The sequence below is a fragment of the Camelus bactrianus genome, chromosome 18 (assembly GCF_048773025.1).
Source record: "Camelus bactrianus isolate YW-2024 breed Bactrian camel chromosome 18, ASM4877302v1, whole genome shotgun sequence".
Lineage (NCBI taxonomy): Eukaryota > Metazoa > Chordata > Mammalia > Artiodactyla > Camelidae > Camelus > Camelus bactrianus.
The window spans coordinates 14,255,966-14,271,607 of NC_133556.1; the positions used below are offsets into that span (position 1 = coordinate 14,255,966).

The following is a 15,642-nucleotide window of genomic DNA, read 5'->3' on the forward strand; positions in this document are numbered from 1 at the left end:
TTTGCTGATGGCCAGAAGCTGGCCTTTCTCCACCGCTCTTTTGGACTTGTCTTGGTCCTTGAGTGTTTCCTCTCATGAAGTTCCTCCTTGGGAGTTCCTCTCTAGTCTGTTGAACCACCTCACATTGTTTATTACTCCTAAGGGTGGAGCTGGGGCCTGTCAGGTGTCCTGTGGCCTCTCAATCTGGATTGTGTTCACCATCTAAAAAATTCCTTCACTTACATGCTGTTCTCCAGAGTCCTCTGGGGGTTCCTGTTATGTTGCTTTTAGGTCTTTGGCTTTTAGGGCCTCAGATTTTCTGCTTTGCAGCCAGTACAGGTTAGAGTCCCAGAATTGAAGATTTTAGGCCTGGAAGCACTGGTACATCTGTTGAGGGTGAGCAGGAAGATTGGTACTTACTGGCCCCCACTGTCTTGAGCTCTTTAGATGTTGGGCAGAAGTGTCCTCTTACATAAAGTCCAGATTCAGTGTTGGCACTTGAATGGACCTTTCACGGCCACCTGCACCAGTCATGCATTGTAGAGGCACAGAGAAGGGTAGCATCTCACTGCAGGTTACACAGTGAATCAGAGTGCTGGCCCAGACCTTTCCTGGCACCAGGCCTTTTCTGCCTGGCCTTGGAGGCCCTGCCGCTTACATTTCCTGGGCTCCCACAATTTGCCTGGCACGGGACTAGTGCTTTGAGGGAACTGAGATAACTGTCTGGTCTCCTTCAAGGAATTCAGAGTCTGGGCAGGTAGGGAGGAAGATGGATAGGTTTGATTGTATGTCTTAACACCTTCCACCTACTGGCAGTGCTGCCTCATGCCTCTCACTCACACCAAGTTAGTTCTCTGCCTAGGCTCTCTATTGGAATCTCATGGGGAGCTGTAACATTACTCCTCACAGATTTGGAATGAATTGGTCTAGGTAATGGCCTGGTGGTTGGATCTTTTAAAAGTTCCCAGGTGTTTCCCATGTGCAGCCAGGTAGCAGACGACTGGGCCTGACTTCCATGACTGAGATTACACCTGGGGAGAGAGGCCGGATCCTGAACTCTGCTCCAGGAGAGCTAAGCATGTGCATGGACTGGGGCTTTGGTGGAGTCTGTTAGTTGCAGGAGAGTTGAGCACCAGAGCCCTGGGGCAAATGGGAGTCCCGGGGGGAAGGAGCCAGTCTCGGAACTAGGAAAGACTTGGGGGCGAGTGGAATACTTGATGCTCCAATGAGGCATCCAACTTCCATAATAATTAGGCCCACTCTAGTGCCAGCCCAGACCTGGATTTCCTTGACTTCAAGATGCCTTCAGTTTTAAGATGTCTTACTTTGTGTCATTGTGAAAGAAAACCCTGCTCGTTAAAGTTGTTAAGATGTCATTGATTCAAAGCTGCATCCTGATTTCAGAATCAGGTGTCTTAGGACCAGTGAAGTACAGTGGTCACCTTTATATCCCCAATGACTCAGTCATGGGAGGTGCTTAGTGTTTGGTGAATAGATGGAAGCTGGAGATGGGGGGGGGGTGTTCCCCTGGATGTCCTACACACCTCATGCTCCCTGGATCCAAAGCTGACCTCACCCTCTCCCTAGCCTCGTGTGTTCACCTTCCTGATGACACCACATGAAGGCAGAATAGTGGCCCCCAAAGATGTCCCTGTCCTCAATCTCAGAACCTGTGACTATATGACTTGACTTGGCAAAAGGGACCTTGCAAGTGTGATTCCATTAATGACTTAGAGGCGGGGGTTATCGTGGATTGTTGAGGTGTAATCACAAGGGTCCTATTAAGTGAAAGGGAGTGAGGAGGGTCAAGGTGAGAGGGAGGTGAAGGTCTTACACTACGGCTGGCTTTGAAGATGGAAGTAAGGGCAATGTACGAAGGAGTGCAGCTGGAAAAGGCAAAAAAGATGAATTCTTCCCAGGGTCTCCACAAAGAAATGCAGCTCCACTGAAGATTTTACCCCGGTGAGAATCATCTTGAACTTTTGGTCTCTAGAACTAATAAAGTTGTGTTGTTTTTAAGACATAAGGTTTGGGGTCATTTGTTACAGCCCCAGTAGGAAACTAACACTCCAATCTAATGCCTCTTTCCTTTGTGACCATCACTAGTTCTCTCTCCCTGTGGCCATGTCCCTATTACAAGCCCCCATCAACACTTAACTCTCTTGCCTTTGTGTGTGTGTATAATTTCTATGTAAGTAACTTTTTTATATTTTACAGTAGTTTTGTAGATTGACAGAAAGTTTATAAAAATAGAACAGAGTTCACCTAGTTTCCCTTATTGTTAACATCTTTCAGTGGTACATTTGTTATAACTAATGAACCAATGACATTACTAATTTTAAACGGCTTTGTTGAGAAATAATTCACACATTTAAAGTACAGTGGTTTTTCACAGGATTATGCAACCAGCACCACAGTGTCATTTTAGAACATTTTTCTCTACCCTGAAAGAAACCCCACCCATTAGCAGTTCATCCCCATTCCTCCCCATCCTCCCTCGCTCTCCAGTCCCTGCCAACCACTAGTCTACTTCCTGTCTCTGTAGATTGGCCTATTCTGGACATTTTATATAAATGGAATCATATGATATGTGGTTTTCTGTCTCCTGCGCTGCTTCTACTTAGCATGTTTTCAGGATTCATCCACGTAAGGTGTAACAGTACTTTACTCTTTTTTATTGTTGGATAACATCCCACTATATGGGTGGATTGCTATTGACTAAACCTCACATTTTATCTGGATTTTAAAAGTTTTCCCCTAATGTCCCTCTTCTGTTTCAGAATCCTGCCTGGGACATCACATTGCATTTAGCTGTTGTGTCTCCTTGGCTTCCTCTGCTGTGACTGGTCCTCAGACTTGTTTTCACTGACCTTGACCAGTCTGAGGCGTGCTGGTTAGCTATTTTGACAAATTCCTACAGTTTGAGCTTCTCTGGTATTTGCCCCATGATTAGATTTGGGTTATGGGTTTGGGGGAGGAAGACCACAGAAGTGAAGTCCTTTGCCTTTCACTGGAAATTTTAAAGCCTCCCCATTGCCCTCAAGAGAAAGTTCAGAAACTTGAAGCTGACGGGAGGTCTTCCATGGCCCAGCCCGAGCCAGCCCCTCCATCTCCACATCTGCCTTTGCTTCCCTTCCCCCTTCTCTGCCCAACTCCAGGCTCCAGGCTGCTTCCAGAACAGGACAAATCATTTATTTCTCCAGGCCTGGCCTGTGATGCTCTTCTCTCTTTCCTGACTCTGCAGCACAACAGACCAGTGACTCTGTCTGCTGTGACATAGTTCTAGGCCTCCTCTGCCTAAAGGCTTCTGGACTCCCAATCCCCACTTCCCAGGTTGGTCATCGTTTCTTGCGCGGTGCCCAGTAGCACAGATGTCTGGTGCACATGCAAAGTGGTTTCTCCTGGTCTGACTCCACCAGTTAGCCTGAGACGGGATCAGTTGATGAATGAATAGGAAACGAGCCTCTTCTTTCCTTGTCCTGTGTGTCAGAGAGACAGCACCCTCTTGAGCCAGACTGGAGTGTGGGAGTCTGTTTGACTGTCTTTTCGGCCCCAGAAGGGGCAAGGTGTGCAGGATGGTCAGCATACAGATGTCTGCACCCAAGTGTCTCCCAAGGAGGCAGGGCTGAGGGGTCGTTAGGAGCATTCTAACTCCTGGGTGTGTCACTGAGTCATGAACAAATTTGTAAGGGGTTCAGGGTAAAAGCTGCAGATGTCATCACTGCATCTGGGACACCAGACCCTCTGAAATACAGCCTCTTGCCTTTGGCAGTCCATTTTCCAGAAGAGTAACAGGAGTGGGGGAAGGCGATTCTGGGTGCTACCAGTGGAGGTCTGGGGTCTCATCTTCTGCCCTGGGCATCTGGGGGTGCCCCAGGAAAGACAAGGACTGGGAAGGAGCCCCCAAAGGGGTTCAGATGAATGAAGAATCAGGCTCCACAAAGCCTGAGGAGTTTGGGTGTCTTCACAACTTTGACGCATCTGCCACCCCTTCTAGATCCGCCCAGCTGGCTTGCTGCCTGATTGCACAATCACTGAACCCCAAGTTCCCAGGCAGTGGGGAGGCCTGAACCTGGCAGTTTGCCTTCCACTCTGCTTCCAGCCAGAACCAAGCTAGAGCCCTGGGGATGCCCAGTTCTTCCTGATGCTGCAACCCAAGAGGAATTTCTCTCAAGGGCAGATTTAGTAGCAGGTGTTTTGCACAGGACCCCAGGGTGGAAATGTTCCTTCAAGTCAGTAGTCATTTCTGAACTTCCCGTGGAGGCCAGGCTGCCCCTTGGTCTTTTTGGCCGTTCCCCATGTTCAATGATATGCTGTTCGTGGTAAGTTCAGCACCTTCTAGCCCACCTTTAGCCTCCTCCATGGGGGCCAGCCCAGCATACATCTCCAATCGGCTGGCTGGGGGCCACTGCTGCCCTGTTCTCCAGGAGGCTTATCTGGCCCAGCCTGCCCTGTAGGTGAGACCTCACTTACCTGGGTAAACACTGCATGTGACAAGCCTGGAAAACCCAGCTGCAGATGCTGATGATGTCTGAGATTTGCTTGGGCAGCCTCTGGTTTTCTTGTTCTGATGCTATCATCCTTGTTCTCGCTTTCCTGTTCTCCACCTGCTACCCCACGTGTCTCTGCTCTGCAGCTCTCGGTGCCATCAGCCCTGCGGCTCCAGTGCCCAGTTATGGACATATTTCTTTATCTCGACCGCGTCACACTTGGACACAATGTGGGCATTTGCCCTCTGTCCTAAGGGTGCTGCTACCTCTTATCTGACCCAGACTTCCCAGGCTAAACCCATCTCTATTTGACAGGAGAAGAGGAGGGTGTTTGACGTTACTTAAGGACCTAAATAAGTTACCATCTTGCACAGCCTGTTGTTTAGTGTCTGAAATGCCTGGATTTTGTGAGGATTTTCACTTGTTTAAGGAAGGTAGGTATATTTGACTCTTTACTCCATTCTGGCCAGAGCCCCAGTCAGGCTCTCTGATTACACTGTGCTGCACCCCAGCCCAGCCCCACCTTGTGCCCCAGTATCAGTGGCAGTAGAGACAGTAGAGGGCAGCTTCTGGTTCTCCACAAATGTCCCCAGAGTCCTCCATGGAGGTCAGCAGGAGGCCCTGTTCCCTGGGTTCATGAACACCGAGGCCGTGTGGGCTAGAGGTGAGCATGGGGGAGCAAGCTGGTGGGAGAAGCCTAGCCTTGAATGTCATGGCCGTGGGCTCCCTGCCACCAACTAGTCTGGGATCCATGAGGAGGCAGGCCACGTGACATCTATCTAAAGCCCCCTGGAGGTTTGTCTTCTGGGGAACATTCTTTGCTCTGACTGTTCCTAAAGTTGCCTTGGTGATGATAATAATAGCCAACATTTATTAAGTACTAATAATGTGTGCTTAGGCACTAGGCTAAATTGTTCACACATTAGTCCTCCTAGTAACACAGGAGCGGATGTACTATTGTTATTCAGGTGTAAACACATCAGTAACAGGAATGTGGGCCCTTCTGCGGTTTCCTGAAGGAGTAGCCAGAGTGACTGGCACAGGGGCACTGGAGGGGTTGCCTTGGCCAGTGGCTCTCCACACAGAGGTACAGAACTATTCCAGTATCTTAACAAATGGGCCAGCTGCACCAGTGTGTGTTAACTGAACTTGACTCCTGTGGCTGTGTCAGGAAGACACTGGTCTTTGCAAGTTCCATAGTGGGCAGCAGGTGGCAGGACACCAGCATGGTGCCATTACTGTCAAGACTGCCCAGGACCCTGGGCCAGTGACAGAATAGGAAGCTTGGCAGATTTACTACCGCCTGTCCTAACAAGGGCCTACAGGCCTGTGTTTACTGCTTTCAGCCCTTCCCAGACCCCATTCTCCAGCCACAGTGAACTTCTTCCAGAAGCTTCCACCCCACAGGCTCTTTGTTGCCTCCAGGCCTTTGCTGAAGCTCTTCTTTCCCTCTGAAGTTCTCTTCCCTCTTCTCTCTGACTGGCTAACTTCTACTATTCAAGACCAGATGGTTAAAAACATTTTGTATATTAAGGAACTGCCAAACTTTTCTAAAGCGGCTGTGCCCTTGCATGTTCTCATCTGCAGTGTATGAGGTTAAACATTATGTCTTTTTATTTATTTTATTTTTTATTGAAGTATAGTCAGTTTACAATGTTTTGTCAATTTCTGGTGTACAGCATAATGTTTCAGTCATATATATACACATACATATATTCATTTTCATATTCTTTTTCATTGTAGGTTACTATAAGATATTGAACAGAGTTCCCTGTGCTGTACAGTAGAAACTTGTTGTTTATCTATTTTATATATAAAACATGTCTTGAATGCCTGTTAGAATAGTTGAGAATCAATGACAGTTTAAACTAGATTAAATGTATAAACTGGATAAAGGTGCTTTGGTTCTGATGGATGTTGGGGCAGGTAAGTACCAGTCCTTCCCAGCAGGAAACAGAATCTCACTCGGCTGGTTCTGGAGCAGTGCTGTCCAACAGAACCTTCCATAGTGTTCAAAACTTCTATATCTGCAGTGTTCAAAATTGTAGCGACTATCCACATTGGCTACTGAATGCTTGAAATAGGGCTAGTGCAATGGAGGAACTGCATTTTAGATCGTATTTAATTTTAATTACTGTAGTTTAAATTCCAATACCCATATGTGGCTAGTGGTTATCATATTGTACAGCACAATTCTAGAGGCTTTAATATATGGACTCCTTGTAGAGGTATGGATATAAAGAACCTACAAAGAGTGTTGAAGCCCCCAGAGACTAAAAATAATGGGAAAATGTTAATACCTCTACAACTATGGAGGAAGAGGAAGAAATAGTGTCACTGAACCCCAGTGAAAGCTGGAGAAATGAGGAAGGGGTGAAATTCTGATTATCAATTCCAGTGCATGTGTGTGTGGTTTTGGGAGCTCTCTGCCAGAAATGGGGACAAAGACCAAGTATATATTTCTTATTGCAAATCACAGCATCACAGGAGACCACCTCACAGATGCTACAGGCACGCATAGGGAGATAAAGCCATTGCCAGAGGTGTGACGCAGAGCAGGGAAGGAGGGAAAAGAATGTCCTGGCTTTCCTCTCTCCCCCTCTGATCTCCGGCCCATCCTACCTGTGTCTGAACCCAAGTGGGAGCCAGAGGGCAAGGGAGCCTCCAGGGCAGAGAGTAGGGATCTGGGGGTGGAGGGCAGATGACAACCAGCCCAGGGTGACAGGCCCTAAAGCACCATCTCTGAACCCCAGGGATCTGAGGAACTGTTGGAAAACCCCTTCCTAGGTGGGACACTGAACAGTTTTCTGGGGCAGAGGCAGGTCGGGACCCCTGGAAGTTCCATGGCTTCTGAGGGATCTTTGCTGAGATTCTTAATGGCTGAGACAAGAGAAGAAAAAGAAATTAAACTCTGTGCCAGAGCTTACCATGTGCTGGGTGATTTCATTGGTATTTTCTCATTTAATTTTATTACAGTCCTGGAGAGAAGAGCACCATTACCTTCGATTTAGATCTAGGATGAGGGCAAGTGGTTGGTGACATCAATGGGTGACATTTTTCCAGACTGGAGAAAAGCCTGCTGGGGTGTAATGCTAAGTACTCCACTCATTATTCTGGGATAGATCCAAACTCATATCTTTACTGGCCAATCCCTAGGCAGATCCTCCAACTTTCAAAATCGAGTATTTTGATTCCTACCACCTCTGGCTTTGCAAAGCACACAGATCTGCTGTGTCTCCATGTGTGGGAATCCCATCAGACTTCTAGGCCCAGCCTTGGATTCTTGATTCTCCTGATCTTCTTAAAGCTCACCGGAGAAACAACCTAGAGCTTCAGAGTCTAAGTGAACACCAGTTAAATCTTCTAAATTATAGCCATGGAGCAAATTACATCAACAGAAGCCTACATAGATGACTCTAGAGGCATATAAGAAGATCTGAACTTCTTGTTTTGATTTTGAATGCTGATTCTACCCCTTATCAGCTGTGTGATCTTAGGCAAGTCACTTAACCTCTCTGAGCCAGTTACTGGCCCTGTCAGTAACTGGAGTCACACCCACCTCACATGTCAGTGCTGGTCTTTTTCTCTTAATCAACGCTCTTGAGTTGAACTCCTCATGGCTTTAAACACCACCCAGATGCCAGTGGCCCCCAAATTTACATCTTCAGTGTGGGTCTATTCTGTGAACTCCTTAAGTGCTTATAAAAGCTTATAGAGGATTGCTTACCTAAAACCTCCACTTGAGTGTCTAATGGGCATATCAGACTTGGCATGTCCCCAGGTAAATTCTTTATCTTTCTCCCCAAACCTGCCCCACCCCTAGCCTTCCCATATCAGAAAGTGACAATTTGGTTCTTATAGTTAGGCCAAAAACCTTGGTGATGTCAGATCCCCTCTCTGACACCCTCCTATCCAAAATGTTAAGACATCCTGTTGGTTTTATCTCAAAAGATACTCAGCAACTGACCACTCCCCTCCATGTCTCCCATCACCCTGGTTCAGACTCTGTTATCTCTCACCTGGCAGGTGCGGGAGCCTCCTCAGTGGCCTCCCTGTTCCCACCACTGCCCCCGCAGCCTGTCTTTTCCCCAGCAGCCAGAAAGGCCCTTTGCAAAGGCAGGGCCCTCCAACGGCTCTCCATTGATTCAGAGCAAAAGTGCTTAAGATCACCTGGCAGGAGCTGGCCCTGTTTCCTCTCTGACCTCCCCTCCCACCCTCTCCCCATCACATGCTCTGCTCCAGCCACACTGGCTTCTCAGGGGTTCCCAGAACATGCCAGACATGATCTGGTTTTAAGGCCTTTGTCTTGGCTTTGTCCTTCTCTGGAGTTCCCTCCCCCACGTAGCGCATGGCTGGCTGCCTCACTTCCCTCAGGCTCCTGCTCAGACGGCACCTTCTGGAGAGGCCACCCTGCAGGAAGGAGCATTTCCTATCCTCGCTTTCCTGCTTTATGTTCCTCCATAAAACCTAACACTACAGATTAGTCTAGAGTCTGTCTCTCCTCAGGAGATGTTCACCTCCCGGAGGACAGGTGACTGGCACTTTATTTGTTTCCTGGTTGGGTGCGTGGTTAATGTTCAACAAATATTGGTGGAATAAATGAATAAATTTAATAGCATTGTGAGGTAGACCCTTTATTCCCATTTTATTTACTTTTTTCTTTTAGATTTTTCTTTTTATTTCCTTTTTTTTTTTAAGGTTTTTCTTTTGTAGGGGGAATTATGTTTATTTTTGGAAGTGGTACTGGGGGTTGAACTCAGCTTAGCACATGAGAGATATATATATACATACCCTCTTGAGATATACCTTCCCCCATTCCCATTTTAAAGGTCAGGAAAACTGAGACTCAGAAATGTGCCCAAGTGCACACACTTAATGACACAGAGTCACTTCCAGGCTGGTCCATCTGACTTCAAGGCCCAGACCCTTACTCCTGACTAATGGGTTGCCTGTCAGCCGTTATATTCATGACATCAACCGACATGAGGTATGTTCTCACATGAAAATTAATTTTGGAAGTGAGTGCCAGGAAAACACTGGACTCCTCTGAGGAATTACTGGGTTTCTTGTGTTAGTTCCTTTTTGACTAAGAGAACTCATCATGTAAATTGTCCCCTCTGGGGTCAGCCCCAGGAAGCTCATAGTCAAATGTGGAGTTGGTCACTTTATTTGCCCTTTCTTAGGCTTGGATTTTTTTTTCTCATTTTTTATTAACCTTTTCATCTTTTTAAAAAACTGAGATGTAATTGACATATAACATTATATTAGTTTCAGGTATACAGCAATGATCTTTTCATGTGTCTGTTGGCCATTTGAATGTCTTCTTTGGGAACAAGTCTATTCAGATCATCTGCCTATTTTTAATGATGGGTTTTGTTTTTTTTTTTTTTTTTGATGGTTTCTTTTGCTGTGAAGAAGCTTTTTAGTTTGATGTAAACCCACTTACTTATATTTCTTTTTGGTGTCAAATCCAAAAAGTCATTGTGAAGGCTAATGTCAAGGAGCTTATCACTTAAGTTTTCTTCTAGGAGTTTTATGGTTTCAGGACTTACATTCGTTTTGAGGTTTTTTGTTTGTTTGTTTATTTGTTTGTTTGTTTTTGTATGGTATAAGATATGGGTGGTTTTATTCTTTTGCATGTGGCTGTCTAGTTTTCCCAGCATCGTTTATTGAAAAGACTGCCCTTTCTCCATTGTATATTCTTAGCTTTGTTATTGTAAATTAATTGACTGTATTTTATGGGTTTATTTCTGGGCTGTCTATTCTATTCCATTGATCTTTGTGTCTGTTTTATGCCAATACCATACTGTTTTTTTGGGGTCACTTTTTTTTTTTTTTGTAAGGGGAGGTAATTAGGTTTATTTATTTATTTATCCTTAGAGGAAGTACTGGGGATTGAACCCAAGACCTCATGCATACTAAGCATGTGCTCTACCGCTTGAGCTATACTCTCTCCCCCCATACTGTTTTGATTATTTTAGCTTTATAATATAGTTTGAAATCAGGAAGTGTGATGCCTCCAGCTTTGTTCTTCTTTCTCAAGATTACATTGGCTATTTTTTAGTTGCTGTCTTCCTGACATGGTTGGCTTGGGTCTCTTGGATTGATCTGCTGTGTCTCTGTGGTGAGGGCTACTCACTATCCACCAAAATCCACTTAACCCTTCACCCCATGGGAACATGGCTGAATTACATTTCCCAACCTCCCTTGCAGTTAGGCATGGTCATCCAATATGTTTTCCCCAAAAGGATATGATGGAATTGATGTTTAGGACTTCTAGTCTTAGGCTTAAGAAGATGGGCAAGGCATGCTTTCTCCATGCTCTCTTTTCCTTCTGGCTAGTTAGAACTCAAGACAGCAGACATGCCCTAGTGAAAGGCAGAACAATGACTAGGAAGGGGCCTGGGTCCCTGAATGACGTGAGGTGCTGAGCTCCTCACTGACCACCACCACTTAACTTGGACATGTTCCATTAACCTGCTTTATTCTTTCAGAAACCACATTGTTGGATCTTTTGTTACAGCAGCATCACTTCACCTGATATAATGCAGGTGAAGTGTCTCTCATATGTTCTCCTCCACCCTCCATTTTTGAGGGATTCTATTTTCCGGGATAGTTACTCTGTTTTATGTTTCAACATTTTATTAAATCAGTATCCCGGTTTTAATTTTTAAGGATTCAGTCTTGTACTCTAATTATTTCTTTTCATGGCATCCTGTTCTTATTTTAAGGAGGCCATATGTTCTCAAACTTCTCTAAGAATATCAGAATTTTCTTTCTTTTTTGTATAAATTCTATTGCTTCTTCCAGGATTACTTTTCATTTTGTTCATGTACTTATGATGCTTTTGGCTGCAGTAACTAAAGATCAAACTTATAGGAAGTCCACAGGAGGAGACAGGTGGGATTCAGGGCCCACTGATCTGGTTTTCATAATTCCTCAAGGACCCCATGCTGTTTATTTCCATGCTCTGCACCCAAAACATTGTTAGCATCCTAGGGCTGGTTCTTCTCAGAGTTGTGGGATGTGTCCTTACTCATGGCTGGTGAGAAAAGAGAAGTCATTTGCCCTGTTATGTTTGTTTTTGTTTTTTGTTTTTTTGTTTTTTTAAGTAAGGAAGACCTTTCCATTAAGCTTATATCTCAGTGGCCAGAATTGGGTCACATTCCCTTTCCTGACCCAACTGTGGGTGGAGGTGGTGGTTGTTGCTCTCAGACTCTCTCCTGGAGCTGCAGGAGGGTGTCAGTGCACTGATATGCAAGGTGGTGGCCTCTGAAAAAACCGTTAGGAAAGAGGGAGGCAAGATGGATGATTGGGTCAGTTTATCTGGATTTCAAGCTCAAGCGCTTTCAAGTTTCAGGGCTTTTTTGAATGTCTGGTATTTCTTTAAAGTCTATTCATACTTCAGGGTGAGCTCATGAAAAGCTATTTGGTGTTTTAGGTACCAGAGTAGAACTTCCCAAATTGAAGGCTGAACTTTCCAGTTTTTCCTTTTTTTTTTTTTAAGGGGAAAAAAACCTCTTGGATTAGGCTCAGAGTTTTTATCAGCAAGATCAAGTATCCAGAGCCTAGAAGAAAATGAGTCAATGCCTTCTAAGTTCTAAAGAAAATGATTTTTAGCCTAGAATTCTGTATCAAGCAAATGTGAGAATAAAGACATATTTAAGTGCAAGATTATTTAGAAAGCTTATCTTCTTCTTAGGAAGTGACTTGAGGATGTGTTCCAGCAAAAATGAGGGGATAAGCCATGAAAGAAGAGGATGTGGGATGCAGGAAACAGGGGACCCCACTTGGGAAGGAAATAGCCACCAGTCCCAGGATGAAGCTGTGTAGCCATTGGGAGATGCAGGGGGGCGGGTAGGCCACTCAGAGCAAGCAATTAGGAAAAGCCATTAGAAACTTTAGAAAAAATTAAATGATGTATAGTTAAGAATGGGTAATCACAGTAAATTATTAGGCTGTGCACTGAACAATATTTATATAATCTTTAAAAGGAGAGAAAATTAGTAGCTCTTCATTTTTAGACTCAAACTCTGGACCAGATGGTGCTGATCTTGAATTTTGGAGATGATGGAAATGTTCTGCTTTTGTGCTATCTGGTGCGGTAGCCATTAGCCACATGTGGTTTTTGAGCACTTGAAAGGTAGCTGGCTAGTTGCAGCCAAGGAACTGAATTTTAAATCTTAATGAGCTTTAATGAATTTAAATTAAAATAGCCCCGTGTGGCTAGTGACTGCTACATTGGACAGGCAGCTCTGGACAATGCAAAGAAGAGAATGCGAGTTTTAGCTACTTTAAGCATTGCAACAATTAATGTACACATACCAGAAATTGGGCAGAAGAGAGATCAGGGATGGGAAGCCACAGAGTGATAATCATGAATTTATAGCAGCCAATGTTTACATGGCACTCAGGGTCTTTTAAAAAAGAGACAACAGACCCAAAATAGAGTCACTTCTGTTAAGCCAAGTCACCAAAACCAAAACTTAATACCTAACTTAATTCAGCTTCTCCCAGGCGTGAAGTTTTAAATTAATCAGCATGGAAGTTCTTGATCAACACTGGTGGGGTAGTTTTCCTGATTAGACCCCAGCTTTTCCTGATCCCTGCCTCTAAGAGGTGTCCTTGCCTGAAATAATCCTTTTTTCTCTTTTGCTAATCGTCTCCTGGTCCTGCCCCATTTCTGCCAATAAAAGTCTTCCATGTACACAGCCCCTCAGAGTACCTCTCTGCTTACTAGGTGGGATGCTGCCTGACTCAGGATCATTTAATAAAGCTAATTAAGCTTTGAACAGTGTCAGTATCATAGCCAATGAGGTTTATCTGAGGCATGATTATTGCTAATTGAAAAAAAAAAGCCAATTAGATCCTCAAATTTACTCAATTGAATTGTGTTCTTTAACGGGTTGCTGGCACTGTTTCCAGTGCTCCCCCGGTCCAAAATCACTGAATCCTCGGGGCAAGGCTAGCCCATCTCACAGATCAGCAACCTGAGGCACCGGAAGGTGACATTTGTTGCCCAGGGTCACACACTCAGTCAGTGGCTGAGCCTGGGTCTGGCCCCAGGAAGTCTGGCCCCAGAGTTCACTCCCTCAACCACTGTACCACTGCACCTGACAACTGATACTGAAAATGACCATGGGGAGCTATTATTTACAGCAACAAAAACAACTTTAGTGACAGTTACAAAGGGCCTAAAAAGAGGGTTATAGTTGACCTGGGAAGTGGGACAGGGCCAGTGGGTCAAATCCTCTTCCATTGGAGCTAGAAGCCAGTAGACAAGATGGATATATCAAGAAATAGCAGAACTTGGGGGAGGGTATATAGCTCAGTGGTAGAGCACATGCTTAGCATGCACAAGGTCCTGGGTTCAAATCCCAGTGAAAAAAAAGAAGAAAAAAAAGAAATAGCAGAATTAGCATATTGTTGAGGGATATTGTCGAAGGATATTGATATCTGTTGACCCACCAGAAGAATTCAGTTAAAGGGATTAAAAATGGTTCTTTTCCAGGACCATGACTTGGGAGGGAAAGGGGAGGAGTATTACCATTCATGATAAACACCCTGTGCTTATAGTATGCATTACCTTAATAAAAATTAAAAACCATTATGTTCAATAATAAATTAGTACATAAGTGTCTTTCTGATCAGATGGAAAGTGGGGACAAGGGCTGCCTGACTTGTCAATCCTGTTCCTGGAGAGGGTTGTGGATGAGAGGAAAGGGCCCCAGGCCTTGGGGGCCAGATAGGACGTCACAATTCATCTCTTACAGCATCAGTCATTATTTACCAGGCTCTTACTTAGGGACCCCTCACACTATCTAATTTAATCCTCCCAAGAACTTTGAAAAATAGCATTATTGTCCCTATTTACAGATGAAAAAACAGGCAGAGAGATGACAGGACTAACCGAAGGCCACACAGACAGTAGGTGATGCAGCTCAGGTACCCAGACCCTTCTTCTGAGGCTTCCCTGGCCTTGGGTTTGGGGCAAGGAGGAGGCTCTCCCACTCCAGCTCCTGTCTGTCTGCGTGTCTGCCTGGAAACAGCTCCTCAGAGACCTGCAGAAGGTCAGAGCTCAAAGTCCAAACCCTAATGGGAGATGGGAGTCTGGGGAGGGAAGAAACACTACCTTCATTGAACACCAGTTGGTCGCATCAGTCCTGCACCTGAGAACATCTGATGACCTCGCATGACTTCCTGGAGGTCTGCGGGCTGGGTGGAGGCTTCAAAGTTTAAGGCACACCCAGTGCTCACGGCAACCCGTCCCTGCCTGGTCCCTTTCTGGCCTCCTTGCCTTCAAGGGCACAGTTCTTCAGCCTGATGCCCTCTTCCTTCTCTCTGCCAGAAGACTCCTTGTCAGCCAGTAAACGTCACTGAGCACCTCTTGTGTACCAAGAACTGTCCAGGTTCTGGTGGCAGAGCAGCAAACAGACACACATCCATGCTCTCGTGGGGCTTATGTTCCAGCAGTGGCAGAGAGACAGAAACAAAATAAGAAAGGAAACAAGGCAGTGTATTAGGTGAGAAAGTGCCAGAGAGAGAAAGCGGGGGTGGGGGATGGGGTGTGTAGGCCAAAGGGAGGGGTACAATTTTAAACAGCCAGGCAAAGCCATTTAGATATCTGGGTGAAGAGGCTTCCAGAAGGGGCCACAGATGGCACAAAAGCCCCAGGGCTCAGATTCTCCAGGGACATCACGGAGGCCTGGGTGGCAGCAGCAGAGGGAATGAGGGTCAGAGTGGGTATGGCCTTGCCGTCCACTTTGAGGACTCAGGCTTTTCCTCTGAGTGGGGTGGGAGCTGTCTCAGGGTTTAGAGCAGGGGACGGGTGGGATCAGATGTTTGATCTGGGTCCTTCTGGCTGCTCCGTGGATAAGAGCCTGAAGGGAGGTGGGGAAAGACAAGGCATTAGGCTAGATGGGTAGCAGTGAAGGTGGGGAAGAGTAGTCAGATTCTGGATCTTTCTATGTTTTATATGTTCTTGTATTTTGAAAAATTTCAAACACAGAGAAGTTACAAGAATGATACAGTCCACCCATTGACCCTTCACATGGCTTCATTACCTTTTTTTTTTAACCTGCCCCTTTGTTATATGCCTGAGCACATGATAGGTGGGTGATGGAGTTACATTTTCAGTCCAGCATCTCCATACATCTTAAAAACTCCGTAGTTC

The 15,642-nt window shown here is 45.5% G+C and overlaps 1 pseudogene; it reads left to right on the top strand.

Annotated features, from left to right (window-relative positions):
* Positions 1-13,252: 13,252 nt before the first annotated feature.
* Positions 13,253-13,373, top strand: LOC123613509 (U4 spliceosomal RNA; annotated as a pseudogene).
* The last annotated feature ends 2,269 nt before the right edge of the window (positions 13,374-15,642 follow it).